This window comes from Hibiscus syriacus, unplaced genomic scaffold (genome assembly GCF_006381635.1).
Source record: "Hibiscus syriacus cultivar Baekdansim isolate YM2019G1 unplaced genomic scaffold, ASM638163v2 tig00002840_pilon, whole genome shotgun sequence".
Taxonomy (NCBI): domain Eukaryota; kingdom Viridiplantae; phylum Streptophyta; class Magnoliopsida; order Malvales; family Malvaceae; genus Hibiscus; species Hibiscus syriacus.
This window is the reverse complement of record NW_024061947.1, coordinates 975006-1002440: the sequence shown is the minus strand read 5'-3', so window position 1 is coordinate 1002440 and position 27435 is coordinate 975006. Positions and strand designations below refer to the sequence as shown.

General features: G+C 32.3%; 1 pseudogene; it reads right to left on the bottom strand.

Annotated features, from left to right (window-relative positions):
• Positions 1–1124: 1124 nt before the first annotated feature.
• Positions 1125–7495, bottom strand: LOC120154271 (annotated as a pseudogene).
• Between the last annotated feature and the right edge of the window lie 19940 nt (positions 7496–27435).

Genomic DNA, 27435 nt, shown 5'->3' with positions numbered 1-27435 from the left:
TATAGTTCCTTTCATTTGGTCTCGATTTGTAAGAATCTAGTAAATATATTTCTTGATGCTTTTAGCTTCGTTACTTTTTCTATTTTAGGCCCCGCATATTTTGATTTAAAGAAGAATGTTTGTCGTTTATTATTTGTATCCCCTCATTTTGCGTTTATTATGCTCATGTATATGTAATATGGGTATCACTTATAAGCATTGATTACAGGTATATGTATGCTCATTTTTTTTTTTTGTATATTAAGTACGTCTTTATATATATTTTGCATGCAGATGTACATTATATTTTATTTAATGTAATTCATGTTTTTATATATGTTAAATATTGTTTTTAAACATGTATGCCTTATCTAATAAAATATAGGCAATGATTATTTGTAAAAGGAATCTACGGAAAAGTTTTCCGACTATGAGGGAAGCACATTTCCGAGGATTGTTAATATAAAAAATATACTTTTTAAATTTTTCTAAGAGGGTCATAATTTAAATACTAGTTTAAATTTACAATTCAAAACATGAAGACGCCGTATAATCAATTTGGTATTAATTTTGGGCATTGTGGGGTGGTCATCCTTCCTTACATGTAATTGATTCTCGAACGTTTTTTCAAAATGAATCTTTGGTTAAATACAGATTAGTTTTTGTCTTTTAATTTGATTTTTCTTAAAATTATTTTAAAATATAATTTTAAATATTCGACCTACCTAATCCAAAGAACAATGACGACTCTAAATTTGTTTTTCTAAATCTTTAAATTTTAAAATTAAGTTGGTTCGATCCTCATTCTAGCGCCAAAACACTTAAGGACTATTCCGACAAGATCACGTCAGTCAAAGGGTTCATATCTAATGTGAAATTTTTTGTATTACCCAGAATAATTAATTACCTGGGATGTGCGTTGAACAAATATGGGCGACACCATCTCTCAGCCTGCCAAAGTATCAATATTTGATATTTCCTGTTTAATATTATCTTTTAAATTTGTTTCCAAAACCAAACATATTGGTTACTAAGAGCTACAAACAGCATCTGTATAAAGGCAAATCAACAACAGTTTGCAGCACAACTTGACAACATGAAGAAGTCCAAAAATAGAAAATTTAGGTCCAAAGTTAAATGATAAAAGCTATAATGCTCTGAAATGGAACCATCTCATTTCTTCTTGGCAGCAGACTTGGTGACCTTGACAGTGGCACCAGTTGGGTCCTTCTTCCCAACACGACCAACAGGCACAGTTCCAATTCCACCAATCTTGTAGACATCCTGAAGTGGGAGACGGAGTGGCTTGTCTGAGGGTCTCTTGGGCTCGTTGATCTGGTCAAGAGCCTCAAGGAGAGTGGGACCCTTGTACCAGTCAAGGTTGGTAGACCTCTCAAAACCAGAGATAGGAACAAATGGGATCTTCTCCGGGTTGTACCCAACTTTTTAAGATAAGAAGATACTTCCTTAACAATTTCATCGTACCTTGCTTTAGAATACTTCGGGGTAGTTGCATCCATCTATACAAAAAAAAAAAAAATCAGTTCCAATTGCAAAATCAACACATTTATCCAAAGAGGGACACCGATACAAAAATTACAAGAGCAAACAAAGCATGCTCACATGTCTGACCATCTTCTTAGAAGATCAAAACAAAAAAAACTCAAAGATTTCAACCTATCAATTAATTCAAGTACGCTTTCACAAATCTAATATTTTATTTTTGAGGATTTGACACGATTCAATCCTAATTATTTTTCATATTTATTATGATTTTGATTCTAACAAGTGGTAAATAGTTTAGTCGTATTGAAACACTGAAGTTATTCTTCAATTTTATGTTTTGTTTTTCTTCTATTCGGTTAATATGACCAAATCAGTATTTTACTTTTGAGATTAAGGAATATTTATAGAATAATAATAAATAAATCACACTAAGTTTTAACGTTAGGTGTAAATTATGGGCAAGTGGATTACATGTTTTCCATATGACGTAAATTATGGGCAAGTGGATTACATGTTTTCCATATGACGTCACTTATAGATTATTTTTGTTTACAATTGAACATATTGTTATTGTCTCAATACGTGATTAATTGATTTTGGTTTACTATGGTGAATCAATTATTGGGAAGTTTTTTTAGAAATAGTAAAAAAAAATTAGGTTTTTGCTTTCTAATAACTTCATTTAGATAAATTTTTTTATGGGATACTTCGGAAATCATGACAAGATTAAAAAATTCCTTTTTGATTTTTGACTGTTATGGGTTATAGAATATATATTTGATATTGATATATTCGATTAAGTTTGATTAAAGATTTAATTTACAAGAATTTACTTTGAACTTGACTTTTGGTTAATTGTTGATGTTTTTGAATTCGGTTTATCTTTGGTAATTTATGAAGTTATTAATCGATTGTATGTTTAAGTAATTCTTCAGAAACAATTAAAGACTTGAGTTTTCGATTTTTGATAGCACCATTTATGCAACCTTATTTTGGGTTATTTTGGATATTATAGTGCAATTAGAAATTTAAGTTTTAACCTTTGATTGTTATAAAAAATATTAAATTTGAATACTAATACTTATTTTGAGACGACTTAATTAAAGCAATAAGTCGTTAAAGTAACCTCAATTATAGAAAAATATTTTATACATATTATGTTTATGTTCCTTAGGATATGCTAGTATTGATCTGCCCAAAGGAAGATTAATAGTTGACATATTTGTATGTACAACTTTAGTAATAAGCATGTGATAATTATTCGGTTTGATATGTGAGTAACAAATCGACCCAATGGAAGATATTTGCTTAACATGTTCTTATTATCAGTGTTTCGTTATCAGGTAAATATTTTGTCTAAAGATGAAATATTAATTGAGTATTTGATATTTTGAAATAAGGTTTAAGTATATTCAAATTTATTATTATTTTGATTATATTTTAATTTAATTAAAAGATAAAATTAAGAGTAAATTGATTAGTTGAAAATATTTATATGGATTTATTTATATTGTTAATGCAATATATGTATATATATTCAATTCGGGTTTTTCAGTTTTGATTGTTGGTTGATAGAATATATATTTTGAAACAAATTAATTCATATTTTTGCTAGGTCTAATATTTTGATAGATTAGTTGAAACAGGATGTCGCCAAAGTGACCTCTTTTGTGTAGACTAATTTATTTGAAATATCAAGATGATTATGTGTTTCTTGTAATACATGCATTTATTAATTGACTGAATTTCAAATGACACATATGGTAATAATATGTGACAATTATAAGGTGTTTATGTGAGTGTTACATTAATCCAAAGATTAGTATATTGTTCAACATAGCTTATTGTCAATGTTGATTACTACACCAAGAGTACCATTTACTGTTAATATTATTGTCTAGAGACTTGATATTGATGTAGTGTTTAGTATCTTTAGATGATAATTAGCCATTATTTTGAATTTATTTGTTTACTTAAGATGTGAGCTTCAATTTTATTTATATTTTTAACTAATTTTTTATTTATTGCTACTATAATATCTGCTATTATACATTTCTACTCATGCTTAAGAAAAAAACTCAAGGAATGAGAAAATTCACTTACATAAGATTTTAATTCGATGAACATAGACTTTGCACTAAGGAAAGAACAATTTCCACCTCTCATGGGGGATAACATCCTTAATTGGATTTTGAGAGGTGAAATTTGTTCAAATTGTATAAGTTTAATGGTCATGAAACAAAACCTTTTAGAAACCATTAGGGACGCATAATCCGAAAAGATTACTTAGGCCAATGATTTCCTTGACGAAATTGAGAAGTATTTTCCCAAAAACAATAAGGCTTAAATGACATCATTTTTTACTTATTTGATGCCGATAAAGTATAAGTGTCAAATAAATGTGAAAGAGTACATTATGGATATGTTTCATATTGTTTCAAGACTTAAGACACTTATGATCAAGTGTTTTTTGAAGAATTACTTGTTCTTGTTATTTTAGTATTATTTCTTGCATAGTTTAATCAACTCAAAGGGATAAATCAACTCTAAATGAGCTCATTTTTCATTGTGTGCAAGAGGAAGAAAGGTTGAAGCATAATGAGTTCAAAAGTACTCACTTGAATAATGCATATAAAGATAAGAGCAAAAAAATAAAACCAGAATGTAGTTGTTAAGTGTCAAATTCAAAAGAGACAATAATATATTATAAATGGTTGCGCTCTTTTGTAATAAGTAAGGACATATGAGGAGAAATTAAATTCTAAAAATGTAAGCAACTACTTTGGTTAGTCTATGTGATTTACGTGTTATAAGTTTTATGATCTCATAATTAGGAATATTTTTAAGATGAGATCTATAATATCATTTTGAGGATGTTGAGTTTGGAGGGAGAAATAAGGTTTGAGGAATTGGTTTAAATGAGGAATTGGATTATAATTCAATTCCTATTATCACTTTTGATGACATCCATGTGTTTATACATGCCGTTAATCAAGAAGTGAATCTAGAATCTCAATAAGATTATTTTGAATAACTCTAAATTTAAGATGAGTAGTCATTTCGGGAGAACAAACTCAACAACCTTAGAGAACAAGTGTCATTAAGAAGATCCACGAGATGAGAGAAATAATATTTAGCTTATTGTGTTGTATTTCTCCAAGAAATAAGGATGAGAGGGGAATGATGGAGGATGATTTAATCAACTTTCATCAAGTCATAAAAGTTTTGACTCTCAAAAGTGGATTAATTCCATGTAAGAAGAGTATAAGTTCTATACAAGATAATAAAGTTTAAGAACGTGTCTCATTACATAAAGGTGAAAAGCTGATTGGTTGCAAATGGTGATGTTGACATGTCTTGTATCTAAATGATATACTTATAAAGAAGACATTGATTTTGTAGAGACTTTCTCTTTGGTTTCATTAAAATACTCTTTCAGAATAATTATGATACTAGTTGCTCATATTTAATTTTGAGTTACGTAAGTTGGATTTCAAAATTATGTTTCTCAATGATAACATTAATGAAATATTTTTATATGGTGTCGTTAACTGTGTTTGATGATACAAAAAATTAATGATATGAAAATTAAGGAAATCCATTTATGAGTTTAATTATAACTCTCTTTAATTGTATAAAAAATTTCAACAAGTGATTTTCTCATTTGGTTTTGAGATGAATTTGGTTGACAACTGTATATATTATAAGTTCACTGACAGTAAAATAAATAATACCTCTTATTGCTAAAGGAAACAAGTTTAGTCTTGATTAATGTTCTAAGAATGATTTTGAAACTAAGGGAATATTAAAAGTTCCTTATTATTCAAAATAAATAAAGGATTTAATGTACACTCAGGTTTATATGCATTCAGACATAGCGTATGATTTTAGGATATTAAGCAGATATTTAAGCAATTTGGGTATGTATTGTTGAATAGCAGTCAAATTAATTCATACAATACATTTAAGAACAAAAATGTTACATGCTCCCATATCGAAGGTATAGTAAGTAAGAGATCATCAGGTTTATGGACTCCGATTTATTGAAATATGGATGCAAAATTTTATCACATGAACTACTAATTATGGATTGATAAGAAAGACCACTTGAGTTATTTTGTGACAACTAAGTTGCAGTCCTTTATTTCATATATATGAAAGAAACACCTTAAAGTCTAAGCACTTAGACATTATATTTTTAGTAGTTAAAGAAAATTCAGAGTGGTTATGTGTTTATAGAGCATATAGGTACAAACTCATAATTGCGCGCTTACTAAAGAATTGTCACCCAACGTCTTTTATGAGCACAGTACTCATGTGGGTGTAATATCATTTATGGATATTCAATTTTAGTCGGAGTTTGTATTTAATGATCGTTTATTATAAACGCAATTTCAATTACTTCTGTTTAATGATGTGTATTTTGAGATTATTTTCTATAGAAATAAAGTTTGTTTTGGTTTATCCACTCTGGTTTTGGTAAAATTTGATCTCTCTAATGTTTAAAGAAGACCAGTTAGAAATAGACATGTGCAGTTCACATTGCATGTAATTTTCATGCTACACTTCATGATTGATCTATGTCATTTGACTGTGTTTGTATATATGACCATTGATGGGTCTAGTCATGATTGATATGACAAATATCGCTTTGATCCTATATGGATATAGTTGATGGACGAGATTGTTATAGAATACTTTTTATATAATAGCAAATTTTGAGCTCTTAAGGTTGTACATTTGTCACGAAACATATGTTGCCCTAGTGGGAGATTGTTAGAATAAAATCCATATTTGTGGGCACAAATGTAAAATGTACAATGTTATCATAAAGTATGACACAAAATTAAGTGACCAATTATGTTACATGTGTTATATGTATTAAAGTTTCATGGAATCAAAGTGTAGATACCATAAGTTGTATTTATAAATACTTAACAGATTGACCTAATATTCAATATATATAAAGAGGTAGTTGTCCCCAAGAAATAGATTAACTTGTATTACTCTTATCCGTTCACAGAGTTTTTACGGTAAGAGCAAATCTATCTTCTTGAAAGATCACAACCAAATAAAGACTTAAAGATTTCAATCTATCAATTAATTCAGGTACACTTCAGCAAATCTAATATTTTGTTCTTGATAATTTGACATGATTCAATCCTGCTTATTTTTTCATATTTACTTTGATTTCGATTCAAACAATACCAACTTCGAAACTAGCAGCGGTTGAGTCAATGATGAGAACGGCACAGTCAGCTTGTGAGGTACCAACGTTCATGTTCTTGATAAACTCACGGTGTCTAGGTGCATTAATGACAGTGCAATAGTACTTGGTGGTCTCAAACTTTCACAAGGCAATATCAATGGTGATACCACGTTCACGTTCACGTTCACGTTCGACCTTAAGCTTGTTAAGCACCCAGGCATACTTGAATGACTTTTTGTTCATTTCAGCAGCCTCCTTCTCGAATTGCTCAATCACACGCTTGTCAATACCCCCAAGCTTGTGAATCAAGTGACCAGTGGTGGTTGACTTACCGGAGTCGACATGGCCTACAACCACAATGTTGATGTGCCTTACCCATTATAAAACTTGGGAGAGAAACTGAAAATTGACAACAATCGTATTCATAAAACCAATCATAAAAAAATCAATATCAAACTCAACGCAATTTCACTGCTTAAGAAAAATAAAACCTGTACTTATGAATAAGAAATAACAAAAATATATAAAGAACAATTCAACTTATTTTAGAAAAGCAGTCTATCTGAGTTAAAATCCAACAGTTTTAACAATGATAAAAAGTTGCCTTATTCGCAAAAGTTGATGAGTGTTGTTTACATGATATGGTTATACAGGTGTGTGGTATACATGGAAACGGGGTCGCACAATGGAGAATAATATTAGAGAACGACTAGACTGGGGTCTTGCTAAGGAATCGTACAAGATGTTTTCCTCACAACGTTCTTCAACACTTTACGCATACCTTTCTCGACCACTGTCCATTGCTACTTAATTCTTGTTCCACGAAAAATGTTCCTAGACGATGGCATTTTAAATTCAATGTCTCTTGGTTACTTGAAAATACGTGTATAGATGAAGTTGCTAGAATGTGGAATGCTGCTCAGGGTTCAGTTCCAGAAAAGTTAAAATTTTGTATGTCACGAGTTAGATATGTAGTAGTAGGATGACTTATCAGCGGAACCGATTCTCAATTATTGGAATTAGAAAGCAAATTGGTCGACTTGGTCGAACTCTTCCCTACGGAAGATGTGTTAGGGGAGATCATTGTTACAAAATTGCAGCTTAATTTGAAACTGGATAAGGAGGAGCTTTATTGAGAACAGCGGGACGGAACTAATTGGCTTAAAAAAGAGATAACAATATGAGTTTTTCCCACCGGTTTGTATCGAGTCGAAACACCGTAATAAAATCAGATCTCGTGTCCGATGAAGGTAATATAGTTGAGGACAAAGAGGGCATGAAGGTTCTAGTAAGGAGGTATTGCCAGTAATTGTTCATTTCGAATTCACCCCAAATTGACGAAAACATCATTGAAGGGATTAATAGTTGTATTACGGAAGACAAAAAAAAAAACTCTCTCATCCGACTGTTCACAAAGGAAGATGTGTTTAGTGCGATCAAGTCTTTATGCCCTTTGAAGGTAGAAGGAGAAGATGGATTGAGAGCTCTATTTTATCAGTGGTTTTGGCATTTGATTGGTTCTGAGGTAACGAATTATTGTATCGATCTCCTTGAGGGGACGACGAAAATGAGTGTAATCAACCATACTCATATTGTCTTAATCCCATTAATTGTTTCACCTAAACATTTGAGCCATTTTTGCCCAATCAGTCGACACAATGTGCTATTTAAAATCGTTTCTAAGATTTTGATGGTTAGGGTGGAGGGGTTCTTGGATAACTGCATCGATGAAGCACAAAGGGCAATTGTCCCTAGTTGTCTGATTACTAATAATATTGTCACTGCTTATGAGCTGTTGCATTCGTTTAAAAGAAAGAGAGAAGGACGAAGAGGTTATTTCGCTCTAAAACTCAATGAGTAAAGCATATGATAAGGTTGAATGGCATTTTCTTTGGGTGGTCATGTCAAAAATGGGATTCTCTCACAGCTGGATCGAAATTTTATAACGTTGTGTCTGTTTGGTGAGTCGGTGACTTATTTCGTTATTTTAAATGGTGTAGTGGGGAGAGTTTTGTTCCTCAACGTGACCTACGATAAGGTGATCCATTAATCCCCTATTTGTTTCTGATATGTGTAGTAAGGATTTGTCTGCTTTAATCCATCGAGCAGTTTTGAGGGATGTATATAAAGGTGTGAAAATAAATCGTTATGTCCTCGTAATTTTTCACATATTATTTGTAGATGAGCCTAATATTTGGGACGCGACAGCCCATACGGCTTCTCAAATAAAATGTATTCTGATTGTTTATGGTGATAGTTCAGGACAACATATAAATTTAGACAAATCAGGCATATTTTTTAGTTCAAACGTCATCGATGGGAATTGCAGTGATGTTTTTCGAATATTGGAGGTTTCGGCTTCTTTTAACCCAGAGCGTTATCTGGGTCTTCCGGTAATAGTGAGTCGAAATAAGAAAGGAGCCTTCTCAAGTTTGAAAGATAAATTTAGGAATCAGATTCAGAAGTGGTGCATCAGAGGTTTTCATCAAGTTAGTTTTACAAGCTATACCAATGTTTGTTATGAACTGCTTTCTCTTGCCGAAAACGGGTAGTTCTACGATGCGGCGCCTAAAAAACGGCTAATATACGGCGTGACCGGTTAAACAAGTGACCGGTTAAAATTTAGACCGGTTATGTTATATTATTTAACCGGAAATATTATAAAGTACAATAACATACTAGGTAGCGCTTATATAATGTAATAGGTAGCGCTTATATTTACGTATTTTATAAGTAAACCGGTATATTTATACCGATAGCATTACAAATTTACCTTTTACATTATATTATATTGAAAGTGTCCATACTTTTTATAAAAAGGATCGATATTTCTTTTAAAGTTATGTAATTTATGTTTCAATTTTTTTTAATAGTGTTTCATGTTTTCCACCTACAATATTAATTTAATAATTTCATTTGTACAAAAAATTATTTGATTGTTTTGATATTTTATAAAATATTATTTAGAATTTTTAATTTAATAATAATATATATCGTAACGTAAAAAATAAATCATTAGACGCCTATAATTACTAAATTAATATCTTAAAACTCACTCAAAAGATAACCTTAAATTAATGTTTTCCACAGTGAGCATTGCAAATTTATCTATTACATTATATTATATTGAAAGTGTCCATACTTTTTATAAAAAGGATCGATACTTCTTTTAAAGTTATGTAATTTATGTTTCAATTTTTTTAATAGTGTTTCATGTTTTCCACCTACAATATTAATTTAATAATTTCATTTGCACAAAAAATTATTTGATTGTTTTGATATTTTATAAAATAATATTTAGAATTTTTAATTTAATAATAATATATATCGTAACGAAAAAAATAAATCATTAGACGCCTATAATTACTAAATTAATATCTTAAAACTCACTCAAAAGATAACCTTAAATTAATGTTTTACACAGTGAAAAAAGTATGGACACTTTTATAAAAAGGATAGACACTTTACAATATAACCACTACCTATTACATTATATAAACGATACCTATTACATTATATAAGCGCTACCTATTACATCATATGTTTACCTATTATATTGAAAGTGTCCATACTTTTTATAAAAATGATCGATATTTTTTTTAAAAGTTATGTAATTTATGTTTCAATTTTTTTAACAGTGTTTCATGTTTTCCACCTACAATATTAATTTAATAATTTCATTTACACAAAAAATTATTTGATTGTTTTGATATTTTATAAAATATTATTTAGAATTTTTAATTTAATAATAATATATATCGTAACGTAAAAAATAAATCATTAGACGCCTATAATTACTAAATTAATATCTTAAAACTTACTCAAAGGATAACCTTAAGAACACTTGAAGAAGCAAGAGAACAACTATCCAAGCAATCAAAAACGAGAAAATCCCAACATGATAACAACTGAACATATCATATCAATGTTCAAACTCAAGTTGTAGATTTTGATTTCCTTTTGCTTGGCATCATATGAGATTTGGATTTTGATTTCCTTTTGCTTGGCACCATATGAGCTTTGGATTTTGATGAGCATCGGAAGTATTTCAGACTTATGATTTGGGTGGTACTCAACTTATGATTTTAGTTGCTATTTGTTACATTTCTTGTATACCACCCAGATCATACGCCCGAAATGTTTCTGACGCTTTAAAGTTGACCAAAAAATAAAATGGTCGGGATTTCCCTCGCGTTTATACGTTGGAAAAAAAACAATGGAAATTAGGAATAATCAATGATAACATGCATATTGGCTTGGGCTAATATTTATAGTGGAGCCGAAATATATATTGAAATTCAAACTCAAATTGAAATTTAAATTCAAACTCCAATTACATATGAAATGAATTTGAAATGCAGTGTTAAATTGAACATGAAAATTGCATAATTGATTCATACTGTTCAAGTAACATGCTTTATGAACCATCAAGCTAAAAGACAATATTGATTGAGTTCAAAGCTGAGTTGTGAGTTGATGGAGTTGTCACACTTGTCACATGGTTGGAATAAAGTACTCACATGCGAGATAGATTGTTTGTTATACATAACCCATCTCAACTGAATGAAAATATACATACAATATAATCAAACCAAAACATACTTACACAACAAATTTATATATAACAATGTTCAAATAATGTACCCACAAAAACGAAATTAATCCAATGAAAAAGAGTTATTTCTAACAAAGTCCGGAACATTATTTTTCCAAATAATGTACCCATAACAATGTTCAATTAATGTACCCACAACAATGTTTAATTGATTTGTTGTTTAATTTTCAATTTGAATTTAATAATAATATATATCGTAACGTAAAAAATAAATCATTAGACGCCTATAATTACTAAATTAATATCTTAAAACTCACTCAAAAGATAACCTTAAATTAATGTTTTCCACAGTGAAAAAAGTATGGACACTTTTATAAAAAGGATAGGCACTTTACAATATAACCACTACCTATTACATTATATAAACGATATCTATTACATTATATAAGGGCTACCTATTACATCATATGTTTACCTATTATATTGAAAGTGTCCATACTTTTTATAAAAAGGATCGATACTTTTTTTAAAAGTTATGTAATTTATGTTTCAATTTTTTTAACAGTGTTTCATGTTTTCCACCTACAATATTAATTTAATAATTTCATTTACACAAAAAATTATTTGATTGTTTTGATATTTTATAAAATATTATTTAGAATTTTTAATTTAATAATAATATATATCGTAACGTAAAAAATAAATCATTAGACGCCTATAATTACTAAATTAATATCTTAAAACTCACTCAAAAGATGTATATACCTAAATATGTAGTTATTGTACATACCTAAATTTAATGATAATATACTTGTAGTTATTGTACATACCTAAATATGTACTGCGAATTTAATGTTGTACCCACCCTTTAACTACCACTACCAATGCCACATCCTATTGAAAGCAGCACGACAGAAACATGTTCAAAATGAACCTTTGTTTACATCTCCATCAACTCCTGGAGCACTGAACTTGCACAACAAAATTTTTGCCATGGATAATACTGGTGTAGACAATGTTAAGCCAACCGAGGAATGCCATGAAGTACATAATGTTGATGAATCTGACAGATTGGTTGGTCAGCTCTTCTGTTCACGTGATCAAGCTTGGCACTTTTACAAGGGATTCGCACGGGAACATGGGTTTAGTACACGTAAGGGAACAACACGGCTTGACGTGGAAGGGAATGTGAAGACACAAGAATTTTGTTGTTCCAAAGAAGGGTTTCGAGTATCAAAAGTCAATACTGTTGATCGTCAACGTGCTCATACGCCAGTCACAAGAACAGGATGTAAGGCTCGAGTCGTAGTTACAGCAACAAATACAAACGATTAGTGGGTTATAAGTAAGTCTGATCAGAAACATAATCATGCATTGTGCACATCTGCTATGACACCATTTATGCGTTCTAATAGAGCTGTAAGTAAGGCTGATATCGATGAGGCAACAACATTGAAAGAGGTCGGTGTTGGCACGTCACAAGTAATGAACTATTTAACGCGGCAGGCAGGGGGCTATCATAATGTTGGATTTACACATAAAGACCTCTACAATGCACTTCAAAGAGGTAAAGCAAAGGAAATCGTCGATGGGGATGTGAATGCGCTTATTGCCTACTTTGATTATAAGAAACATGATGATCCCGGGCTTTTTATGACATACTCGGTAGACGAATCGGGGGCATTGTATAATCTTATTTGGTTGGATTCTACATCGAGATCGGATTACACATGCTTCGGTGATGTAATTGCGTTCGACACAACGTACAAAGATAATTTGTATGGTCGACCAATTATGCCTATTGTTGGTGTCAATCATCACCATAACACAATTGTGTTTGCCACTGCCATAATCGTTGACGAGACGTCTCAATCTTTCGAGTGGGTGCTACAGAATTTTTTAGAAGCCATGATGAATAAATCACCTATTTCTGTTGTAACCGATGGGGATAGGGCAATGCAGAGGGCTATCAAATCTGTTATCCCTTATGCTAAGCACAGATTATGTTCTTGGCATCTTTCTCGCAATGCACAAGCTAACATTGGTGACCCAAAGTTTACAGCAGCATTCTCAAAATGCATGGCTTCCTGGTGGACAACCAAGGAATTTGATATTCAATGGCGTTCGATTGTTTCAGAATTCAACGTCCAACAGCATCCATGGGTGATTGAGAAGGGAAATACAAGACACTTATGGGCACAAGCATATCTAACCGGTCATTTCTTTGCCAATATTCGCTCAACACAAAGGTGCGAGTCTATGAATGCTTCACTAGCTATTGCACTGAAACACAAGAAGACATATTTAGATGTTGTTCGTGCAATTGAAGATGGAATTAGTAGAATGCGTATGAACGAGTTGAAAGCGGATTACTTAAGTTCCCATACGAAGCCCTTCCAGATCACAAAACTGGTCGACCTTGAAAGCCATGCCGCTGCGATTTTTACCCGCGAATCTTTTCGTGTGTTCCAAGATGAACTTATACGGGAGACATTGTACCGGATTGAGGCAGAGATTAAGTCCTTATCAGATGAATGTCAACATTATATTTTGTCAAAGTACGGAGAAAAAAATAGGAAATTTGAAATTAGTTTTGATTCTCGTACGAAAACTCTAATTTACTCCTGCAAAAAATTCGAGACCGTTGGACTTCCGTGTCGCCATCAACTTCACATTTTGAAGCAATTGGACTACACATATTTGCCCGGGACTTTGATTTAAAGTAGGTGGACTAATGATGCGAAGGCTTCTGCACCCAGCTATGTTGATTTGAATGTGTCTCAAGAAGTGATGCAAATGGCAAGGTTCGCTGCTCTACGTTCAACGTCAAGTAGGTTATGCTACATTGCATCAAAGACAGACGAGTCTTTCAAAACCACAAGAGATGAGATGAAAAAACTAATAGAAGAATTAGAAAACTCGTTTGGTTTGAATCATTCAGTCAACCAGAGCATTGTAGTAAACAATGTTCGTGACCCTCAACGAAAACAACGCAAGCGAAAAGAAGTGCCGAAGAACAAGGTCGAGAAGAAAATTAGGCGATGTGGGTACTGCAACGGTGAGGGGCATAACAAACTAACATGTCCTCAAGTCAAGCTTAGTTTGAGTACAAGCACACAGCCTACATCAACTGATTTTTTCGAAGACGGAATGGAATGACAACGATCTCCATATAATATATCGTAAGTATCAACATGACTCCTATTGTATGTACATATAAATATTTTGAATGAAGGAAGAAAAACCGCGTTACTTAAAATTACCGACACTTTTTTAAATGGTATCGACACATTTTTCTTCCAATATGGACATCAAGTACCGACACAATATTAAAAAGTGTCGATATATGTTGTAGACCTATTCGCGCATAAAACCGGTATATTTATACCGGTTATATTACAAAATTATCTATTACATTATAAATCTGGGTTCCGATGTGTAAATGTCGATACTTTTTTAAATCGTATCGACACATTTTTCTTCCAATATGGACATAAAGTACCGACACAATATTAAAAAGTGTCGATATAAGTTGTAGACCTATTCGCGCATAAAACCGGTATATTTATACCGGTTATATTATAAAATTATCTATTACATTATAATTATGGGTTCCGATGTGTAAATGTCGACACTTTTTTAAATCGTATCGACACATTTTTCTTCCAATATGGACATAAAGTACCGACACAATATTAAAAAGTGTCGATATAGGTTGTAGACCTATTCGCGCATAAAACCGGTATATTTATACCGGTTATATTACAAAATTATCTATTACATTATAAATCTGGGTTCCGATGTGTAAATGTCGATACTTTTTTAAATCGTATCGACACATTTTTCTTCCAATATGGACATAAAGTACCAACACAATATTATAAAGTGTTGAGATAGGTTGTAGACCTATTCGCGCATAAAACCGGTATATTTATACCGGTTATATTACAAAATTATCTATTACATTATAAATCTGGGTTCCGATGTGTAAATGTCGATACTTTTTTAAATCGTATCGACACATTTTTCTTCCAATATGGACATAAAGTACCGACACAATATTAAAAAGTGTCGATATAGGTTGTAGACCTATTCACGCATAAAACCGGTATATTTATACCGGTTATATTGCAAATTTACCTATTTTATTATAATATGTTGAAAGTGTCCATACTTTTTATAAAAATGATCGATACTTTTTTTAAATATATGTAATTTATGTTTCAATTTTTTTAATAGTGTTTCATGTTTTCCACCTACAATATTAATTTAATAATTTCATTTGCAAAAAAAATTAGTTGATTGTTTTGATATTTTATAAAATAATATTAAGAATTTTTAATTTAATAATAATATATACCGTAACGTAAAATAAATCATTAGACGCCTATAATTACTAAATTAATATCTTAAAACTCACTCAAAAGATAACCTTAAATTAATGTTTTCCACAGTGGAAAAAGTATAGACACTTTTATAAAAAGGATAGATACTTTACAATATATTAAAAAAGTATAGACACTCAAATGTATATACACAATATAATCACACCAAAATATAAATACACAAGAATGTTCAAATAATGTGCCGACAAACAAAATTAATCCGATGAAAAAGGGTTGTTTCTAACGAAGTCCGGAACATTAGAGGCCTTCAACAAATTTTCCAAATACTCTCGTATGTTTCCGCCTTTTTCTGAGGACATACATAAATAATTTCAATTATCAAACTAATGAGGTGCAATTTTACTAACAATAAATTAAATTCGCATAAGCATGAATAAATTTGTGTCATACCTAGAGCTTTGTCGTTCGAATGGGAAGCAGCGTCAAAGGTATGTGGACATATGTAATTGTATTTCTATATAAACACATAAGTTGTTAAAATAATCAATGTCTGAACACCTGTTCAACTGGAAAAACATATTGCATAAATGCAACTTACCGGATTATAAATCATTTTTTCCGCTGAATCATCGACCAAAAGTGTATTTAGCTCGTTAAAATCTGGACACGCGTTCCAAACATCATTGAGATCTTTACAGTAGGTAACAGAATCGTATGTTTTGCATTTTTTTTGATCCTGTTCACAAACAGTCGAACATAAATATGTAGGAATCATAGACAACGAAAAGTCAGCAAACTGTAATGACATTCATCTTACCCACACGAATAGAAAATGCTCGGAAAATACAGGTAGTTTCTCAAGTACACGGTCGACGTTATGCCTGAGATTGTAATCAAGTTTGAATGTTAACATTCAAATGTATATTAACGATTTTGACTACAGTAATTCAATTGCCTCAAATATGTTCTAACCTCATCTTTGAAGACCAAAGGGCAACAACAAAATTGTCGACACAAAATTGCATAAATTCAAATAATCCTCTTCTGAGGACAACATCTACAACATGAAGAAAATGAGATTAAAGTTCTACGCTTGTATGTTAAAATAATGGATACAAAAGAATAGAATTAAAACCTGCCGGCAGTCTTGGGATGTAGGCAAGGACACCATTGAGATCAAAAATTAAAAGTTTTCTTGAAGGCGGCGTTGCAGACACGATATACTTGTTTGGATCATCATCTTCATCATCATCATCATCATCGTCATCATCATCGTCATCTTCATCGTCAGCTTCATCTTCTGCGACCGCTTGGTTGTCCACATCTGTTAAAAGAAAATAAAATAAAGTTCAGAACGTGTAAATGTTAAGAAACATAGATAATGAATTACCTAACTCGTTTGATGTCGTTGACGTAATTCGTTACGCAACATGGAGACTTCACGTTGCAATGATGAAATATCGGATCGCATTCCACTCACAAGGGAATCAATATGCTCCCGAAAATTGACCATGTATTCCATCACGGTCTTAATTGTGACATCCTCTGCAACTGGAGCTTCTTCCATCATTGCGTCTCCACTTGGTTGCTCTTCTTCATGGCCAACGGGGTCCATTTCCTCCCTCTCTTGATCTAATCCGACCTCCTTGACACGCTTCCAACCGAGTTTTTCAACAAAATCATATCCCGCTTTTTTAATAAATACCATGTCAATCTTGCGGGTTAATCGAACAGGGGTGTCATGCGAAAAATCAACTTCCTTCTTCTTCAACAGATGGGTGATGACACATCCATATGGTAGTGTAGTTGAAATTGTTGCTCCCTTTGTGACCATATATACAATTGTATTAAATATGAGTTTTGCAATGTTTGGAGCCGTTTTGGATTTATACTTTGCTATCCACCAATAATCGCTGTCTCGAAGCGTTGAATGTTTTCCCCCACTAGGCCGGATATACCATGTGAGCATTTTGTGAAACACTCTCGACTCTACATCGAGGTGAATTGGGCTATTTCTAGTAACCCGTTTAATTGTAGACCAATCTACACCATTTTCATCTGAATCCCCTGTATTCGCTACACCTAAACCCTCCGCAATAGTTTCTGGAGATATATACATATCCTTCCCCATGACATGTGTATTAATTCCTATTATATTAGTCTTATTAGGCTCGTGCTGTAAGGAAGCATTGTTGTAGAAGACTCTAACTAGGTTGGGATAATATCTTGGTTCTACACCAAGGAATTCAAGCCAACCCCAAGATGTAAATGTGGATTTAAAACTAAATGCATATTTATCATCAAACAAGAAACCCATGTCAATGACACGTTCGGGACGAATCTTCCTTACTTTAAAACTCGTCTGCCATCTTTGTTTCTCCATGTCGGATCTAAAGTTCAGAGTTTCGAAGGACCTGATTTCCTCAGAAGAATCGTTTGTTACAGAAGGAGGTGGTTGAGAAGAACTGGGTTGAGAAGAGCTTTGAGAAAGACCTCGCTTCTGACGCTGACGTTTTGGAGCCATTTTGGTTGGATGCTACCCCTATTACAATGGAACACAAACACATTCAGGATAAAAACTCCAATATAGAAATCAATCAAACCCATAAAATATCGTTAAATTTACCTGAATATCTGATCATCACTTATGATAACGGTAGAAGAAAGAGGAAGATCTGCCTGCTTGCCTTTATGTTTAGGGTTTCTCGATTAAGAGTACTATATATCGTAAACGGTGGAAAACACTTGAAATTTAAATTAGTATCGACACAAACTATATTAGTGTCGACACATTTTTTAGATATATTCTCTCATAAAACAGGTAAAATTGTACCGGTTAGATTGAAAAATTACATATTACATTATACTTTTGGGTTCGATGATTTTGGGATCGACACTTTTTATATATGGATTGACACTTTATGGGTGCACCCTGTTTTCCATTCATTCTGGAAAACAAATATCGACACAAACTATATTAGTGTCGACACATTATTTAGACATATTCTCTCATAAAACCGGTATAATTGTACCGGTTAGATTGAAAAATTACATATTACATTATACTTTTGGGTTCGATGATTTTGGGATCGACACTTTTTATATATGGATCGACACTTTATGGGTGCACCTTGTTTTCCATTCATTCTGGAAAACAAATATCGACACAAACTATATTAGTGTCGACACATTATTTAGACATATTCTCTCATAAAACCGGTATAATTGTACCGGTTAGATTGAAAAACTACATATTACATTATACTTTTGGGTTCGATGATTTTGGGATCGACACTTTTTATATATGGATCGACACTTTATGGGTGCACCCTGTTTTCCATTCATTCTGGAAAACAAATATCGACACAAACTATATTAGTGTCGACACATTATTTAGACATATTCTCTCATAAAACCGGTAAAATTGTACCGGTTAGATTGAAAAATTACATATTACATTATACTTTTGGGTTCGATGATTTTGGGATCGACACTTTTTATATATGGATCGACACTTTATGGGTGCACCCTGTTTTCCATTCATTCTGGAAAACAAATATCGACACAAACTATATTAGTGTCGACACATTATTTAGACATATTCTCTCATAAAACCGGTATAATTGTACCGGTTAGATTGAAAAATTACATATTACATTATACTTTTGGGTTCGATGATTTTGGGATCGACACTTTTTATATATGGATCGACACTTTATGGGTGCACCCTGTTTTCCATTAATTCTGGAAAACAAATATCGAAACAAACTATATTAGTGTCGACACATTATTTAGACATATTCTCTCATAAAACCGGTATAATTGTACCGGTTAGATTGAAAATTACATATTACATTATACTTTTGGGTTCGATGATTTTGGGATCGACACTTTGTTATATATGGATCGACACTTTATGGGTGCACCCTGTTGGCCATATTGTAAATTTGCCTTTTACTTCCAAGTATCAACATGACCCTTCATGTGTATAAGAAACATGTACAACAACATACTGCTAACTTTTCTCATCTCATTCATAATTATATTCACATACAAAAATATAAATCGTATACAAAATTATAAATCTTATACAAAATTAACCCTACATTTACATCATTGCATCCTTTTGTTATTCTTATGTAATATTGCAGCTTTTGTTATCTCCTGTCTTCGTTCATTTTGATTGTGGCTTACGAGATCGTTTAATACTCGCGATCGATCCCAGTCTCCAACAACCTATATTCAAATTGTCAGAACGTTAAGTATTGTCAACTACAGCATTCAATCTACGACTTTTAACAATTTTACCACAAACGATTTTTTCTATCCACTTACAAAATCACCAGTTGCCCCTGTAGAACCGATCGATTCCATCCACATCATCACATACATGCCGCAATCATATCTGTTACAAAATTTGAAAACCACACATGTCAATTATGATGAATACTGCATAAATTAAGCTTTCTATTTGTGATAACATCTCATACCCATTCAATTGCTTATTCTTCTTATGCTCCACAAATTTGAAATTTTTCAAGGGATACTTTCCTAGAGATCCACAGGACTCAACCCAAATGCGTTTCTTATTATAAGAATCTAATATTTTAATCTGCATTAAAATAGAAGAAGTTATGCACCAAAAAAATTATGCATTATAATTTACATAACGTCCTTTCATAACAAACTAACATACATACCAATCTCTTAGCATCCTTCACTCTCTGTTTAGCTGCTTCAGTTGTAAACATACTATCATATATTGTTACAACATGATCTACCATATCCAACACCAACAGATACCAATGTGAATTATGGTAGTTTATTGTGATCATGATCTGCAACAAATTTCACACCCAATTTGACAAAATTCAACATTCTATATCCGAAAACATCATTTGCAATTGGTATGGTGTCTTACCTTCTCACAGTCGGTGAATTTCACATAGTTATCCAATATGACACCCCAGAAGGTAGAAATACTCTCAACACTTTCTTTGTTGTTGGCTTCCAACGCCTGTTGCTGTAATTACGCAACAAACATTATTAATTTACCGTCTATAACACTACTTTTCAATATTTATTAATTTAACTCACCACTAAGAGGTATGGAAGGTAGCCAATCCTCCGGAGTGACTTTTGAGAATCGTAGCATATGGTCCAGGCGAGCAAATCGATAACCTAACAAAATTAATTACACAATCAGAACATATTCAATAAGTTTTAACATTTTCTACTTTCTACTTACCACACCGCCAACCCATTCCGTAGGCTTCAACGTTGCAACGTCGTATACAGTAGCGAATTGATTTCCCATTGAGACTACAGAATATCTGTATGAATCATTAGGATTAATATGTTGTCATGAAATATTTAAATATCACTCACAAAACAATATATTTCACTTACCCGATTCTAACTCGCTATTCCATAAATAATCACAAATTGCAGCTTCGATGTCATCAATTCCGCTTGGAATATCCGCTTTTTCAACCTACAATTTTGCATACAAATTTTTGTCACAACAACATAATAAAAATCAAATTAAGTATTCTTTTATTAAACTTACCTTCTGCTTCTTCTTCTGGGGTGCAGGACATTCCGAATCCAAAACTGCTGCTATAACACTCTCCGGTGTATAAATGACATCGACTTCTTTCCTCCTCATTTCTTCCATCTCTTCTTCTTCCTCCTCCCTCTTTTCTTCTTCATATTTTTTCAGTTCATCGTACTTTTTTTCTACATAGCTCTTCATCTCTTTTATTTCACCCTTCGATTGAGCTCCTTCATCCGAGTATTTATCAACCACCCCCTTCACCCCCGTGAGTTCACTCCTCAAATCCACAACCTCCTTCACCACTCCCTCAAATTTTTCTCCCGTCACCATCTTAATATCACCCCTTAACACCCCAACTTCTTTCACCACTTCACCCCTCAACACCTCTACTTCATTCACCACTCCATCTATTTTTCCTTCCACTACCCCCTTATGCCTCTCGAGTGTATCTTCGACTCTCTCGAGTTTCTCTATGACTTGATCAAGTTTCTCTTCGACTCTTGATTGTCTTTGCATGATTTCAAATTGGATTTTTTTGATATCAGCCAATTCAGACATCAAAATGTCGAAGTTACTCTGTTTTGCTTCACCGTCGTCCCACTCACCGTCATCCCCCAATACAACCATCCCTCCTTTCTTCTCCTCTGCCTCCACTGCCTCCTCTACATCCTTGCCAATAACCTTCAAAATTAAATTACAATATTAAGACATTGATTATATTCTTAATATTATTTAATTACATTTATTACCATTTCTTGCTTCTTCCCTCTATCCAACTTCAACTTCACCATCACTCTAACCACCTCTTCCTTCCCCCATGCACGGATACGTGCCACTCCGGTTCTTTCATAAGCCGGCACTGCCTCACAGCCCGACCAAAAATCGAACAGTGCAACCTGCATTTATAATAAAATTTATATTTTTATATAAAAACACAAAAAAGTGATTCAACTCATTTACCTCTAAGATTGCTATGCACCCTTTGAGGTATCTCTGGCTGCCCTTTTTAAAGGTGATTATTAATTCAATCAATCTCGAATGGATATATTCAGCCCAATTGAATTCACCCTTCAAGCCTTCATCGCAAATGAGCTTCATATTCCTTGTTCGTTGACGTATCACCCGTTGGACAAAGAAATATCCCGACAAGGTACAATAGAACTCGGGCCTTCAGCTCATCCCCCCAGTAAGATCCACTTTTGATATCCTCTTCAACTTCAGCATATGTCACCTTATGATTCAAACCATATTTGGAGGCAAGTGCTTTCCAGTTCTTACTCCTACAGACTTCTATAACACTTTTGCCTTTGTTTTGTACCCCCAATACGGCTGCAGCAGTCGATACCCCCAGAGGGAATGAATAATCACCATACTTAGCCATACACTGACTGACGTCAAATTGTGCCATCAAGGATCGACACAATTCCCTCCGAATAGGTCGATCCCTTACTCCGATCAACGATCCAAAACCTATTTCTCCCAGCACATTCAACTGATCCTTCTCCTTAAGGTGTTTAATTAATAAATTCACCCTTTTAATGCTGCATCTTGTCGACACTTCCTACATTTTTTAACAATATATAATGTTATAGTTCTTATATATTTTGTATCAACGAATTTACAAGTTTAATGAATACCTTATTTTCTAGTGCTTTCCTCCGTTCTTTGTACTCTTTACTATCATTCCTTGACTGTGTGATGTAAGGTTCCTTTTCAGCATCACTCATTGAATTCCATTTGGACCTCACATCTTTTTTCACCTAATATTAAACATAAACGTTTCTTAATCAATACATTAACACTAAATACTAATACTACTCAATGTCAATTTCATTTTACATACCGAACCGCTCTGTGTGCCATCTCCCTTCATCCTTTTGCATTCGGCCATACTGTTAACATTTAAAATTTGTAATCAATTTAAAGTTTATCGATACTTTAATCTAATTACCATTTCAACAATAATAACAAAAGGACATTGATACTTACTAGAAGTACATATATCCACCCTTTGGTTGCTTTCGAGTCTCGGCCTCAATTTCAAAGTCATCTGCTCCACCAACAATTTTCCAACCCATTGACTCCATTTTTCCTTCATATATCAGTTTACGCAAATCAAATTATTTCGTTACATACACTTTATTCAATATACAAATATAGATAACTACTCTTGTGGTAAAACGATTTTCTTCAAAAGAATTTGAATGAATTTGAATGGCCACACCAAAATGTGTCGGCACATTTATACAACCTATAATATCATTTTCTACCTATAATATTTAATAAAAGTATCGACATTTATATTTTTCCTTGAATATCTATTTCTACCTGCAATCGGTCCCAAATGCTTCCTTACTCCAAAACCCCAATCAACACATAAAAAACCCTATCGCGATTACTGTAATAATAAAAAATTAGGGTTTCGACAACATACTTTTCGATTCGACTGCAGCAACAAACAAACAAACTTCGCTTTAGAAACGCCTTCTGAAATGCAGCAACAATTACTCTTCGATTTCAAAAACTCGTCTGTTCTATCTTTTTTCAGAGGATATTTAGCTATGGCCTTTATATTTTCATCGGATATGTTATTTATATTTAATCGATACAAATATAAAAGTGTCGATACTTTTATGTCAGGTGTCGATACTTTCGAAAGGATAATTACCTATTTCTTTGAAAGTGTCGATAATTTATTACACGTACTTACGAAAGTATCGACACTTTCAATATATCCGGTATCATTTTACCGGTTTTATCATTTTGATACCGGTTTTATCATATTTTTACCTGTTATATCGTTGTGGATCGATATATATTTTTAAAGTATCGACACATTATAGGCGCTATAACTGCTTCTCTTTTAAATTCACAAAGTGTCGATCCTTATATAACGTATCGACACTTTTAAATTTACCGGTTTTATCATTTTGTTACCGGTTTTATCATATTTTTACCTGGTATATCGTTTTGGATCGATATATTTTTTAAAAGTATCGACACTTTTTAGGATTTAAAACTGCTTTTAAAGTTATGTAATTTATGTTTCAATTTATTTAATAGTGTTTCATGTTTTCCACCTACAATATTAATTTAATAATTTAATTTACACAAAATTTTATTTGATCGTTTTGATATTTTATAAAATATTATTTAGATTTTAAATTTAACAATATTAACTAAAGATAATAATAAATATATTTTCACAGTGAAATAAGTATGGACACTTTTATAAAAAGGATAGATAATTTACAATATAACAGGTAAAAATATGACAAAACCAGATTCATTATGACAAAACCGGTAAAATTTACTTGATATGTTAAAAGTATGGACACTTTTATAAAAAGGATAGATACTTACCGATAACTAAAGTTTACCGGTTACCAAATTTTTTAATAATTTTTCATATTTTCTACCTAAAACATTATTAGTTGTCAACATAATAGGTACCGCTAAACCGAATTTATTAAATACATTTTAATGTATCTGGTAATGCTGTATATTAGCCGTATATTAACCCGCCTTTCCTGAGACATTCCCGCCGAAAACGTTGTGTAGGGATCTTGAAAGTATAATGGCGCAATTCTGGTGGCAAAAGTTAGAACAGAATCGCGACATCCGTTGGTGCTCATGGGAAGTGTTGAACAAGTTGAAAGATCGTAGGGGCCTGGGTTTTCTTGACATGGGCAAATTTAATATAGCATTGTTGGCAGAGCAAGGTTGGAGACTACTTGGTTAGATGGCTTCATACATTTGGAGGTGTGTGTGGAGTACGAAGGGTCTATTAGAGGAGGGTCTTCAATGGAAAGTAGGAAACGACTCTTTCATCTTTGTATGGAATGATTTCTGGCTTCCGTGTGAGAGGCTGAGAAGAATTGAATCTCCCCAAGATGAATCAGTCATAACGATTGCTGATTTAACAGGAGGTCTCGAAAACTTGGAAGGAGGATGCGTCTGATTTTTGTGGAGAAGGAAGAAGATTTAATTATTGCGATCCCAATCTCCCAATTTCACCAAGATGATTATCATGTATGGAGTGGGGAGAAATCTGGTCTGTTTGGCGGACGAAGTGCGTGTCAATTTCACCAAGATGTAAATGTTCCACCCGCTGTAAGAGCCGCATTACATAACACTTGGACGAGCGCTTGTCAAAGGAAGATTAGGTTACAGGTTTGGAAGTTCATTTTTAATTACATACCAACAAATCAAAAATTTTCAAAGACGTGTTATAAACAGGCCATCTTGCACAAGATGCCTTATGGATACTGAAAATGAGGTGCATGCATGTTGCTAGAGAATGTATACTGTCCAAACAGTTATGACAAGATGCCTTATGGATACTGAAAAGGAGGATGCATGTTGACAAGGTTGATTTGACTGAATGGTTATCACGACTTTTAAGAAATAATTAAAAAACTCATCACGCTGAGATTATGGTAACAATTTGGGCACTGTGGTTCGTCCATAACAAACAACTTCATCAGGGACAGATCTTATGAAAGGAGGAATTTGTTACCTTAATTCGTGCACAATGTCTTGATTTCTTCAGGGTGAACTTGCATCTTCACGGCACTCAGGGATCTCCCATTGTCCACTGGAAACCATCTCTTCCCCCACATGATGTCAAAGTTAATTTCGATATTCGATTTGTGCAGCACAATAAGGAAGCATGGCTAGGGATCATTATCAGAGATAACGAAGGATTGATTTTAGGAGCATGTCGAAGATTAAGTACAAACATTACTTCGACGTTCATAGATGAGAGGACAGTAGCTATCCACGAGATCCAGTTTGCTTCAGAGCTGAGTTTTCAAGATATCGTGGTCGAAGGTGATTCTCGGTCGAAGATCGGTAAAATAGCTTCCAAGGAAGCTGACTTCTCAGAAATTAGTACCTTAACTTGGGAACCTCGAAGGAGGGTGAATCTCTCCGTACATGCAGGTTCTAGTATACTCCCAGATCAGCAAACATGGTGGCTCACCTTCTGGCAGCAGATGTAGATATCGGCTCAATGGATTGATATTGGGTCGAGGAAGGACCTAGGTGTGTGGAGATTCAAGCAGAAGAGGATAGGAGATGGATTGATCCTCCGTAGGTGTCGTGGTTTGTATTCTGCTGTTGCCCAGGCTCAATCTTGGCTTTGTGTTTTCTTCTTGCTTCGCTCGTGTAATGTTTTCTTCGGTTAAGTAGAAGAGGGAAGACCACCTATCTAATATGGTATTTATTTTTATTGTGTAAGGTATGTAAGGTTTTTATGTCTGTGTCGCGTAGACCACACGCATACATTAGGTTTTGCAGACCGTTTGTTTTTTAGAAGATAGAAGTTCTTCTAACGTCTGCGCATGGACTGCACGGCGCAAATGTGGTTTTATGTCTGCAGACGTCTTCTAATCTCCTCAAAAAAGTTTTATATTTAATTTTATATTATATTATATTTGATTTTAATTTTAATATTAATTTTTAAATTAAATTAAATATTAATTTTTTAATATTATATTATAGATATTAATTTTTAAATAAATTAAATATTAATTTTTTAATATTATATTATAGCTATTTAATTTTATTTCATATAAATTATTTTATATATTATTAAAATTTTATATTTATTTTAATTATTTTGATTTAAGTTTAAATATAATATTTTTTTGGATTTGTTATTTTTAAATATTTTGATTTAAGTTTAAATATAATATTTTTTGGATTTGTTATTTTTAAATTATATTTAAACTTTTTATACAAAAATGTAAGTATTTAAACCACATTACTTAATAAAAAATGATTTCATTGTTTGATAATTAAGATTTTAAAATATAAAAAAATTATAAATTATGTTTTTAAAATTTTAAAATATAATCACAATTAAATAAAAAATAATCATAAAATAATTTGATAAATTAAAAACTATTTTCTAAAAATATCATATAATTATAAAAATAAATTATGAATATATATTTAAAAAAATTAAAAGTATTACATAATTGCATATTTAAAAAAATCATATAATTTAATGATCATTTATAAATTTTATTCTATAAAACTTATAAAATTAATAATACATGTGATTATGTGAGACTTATAATATAATTAATAAGGTGACGATTGTTTTTCTAAAAAAAAATTATTATTGTAGTTTTATGAATTATTATTTCAGTATTGTAAAACTAAAATTATTTAAATCTCATTATTACAAAATTCTTTTAAGTTTAAAAAATCAGTTTATTTATATTTCAGTTTATTTTAGCAGTTTGCAGGCGTTAAAAAACAAACAGTCTTCTTC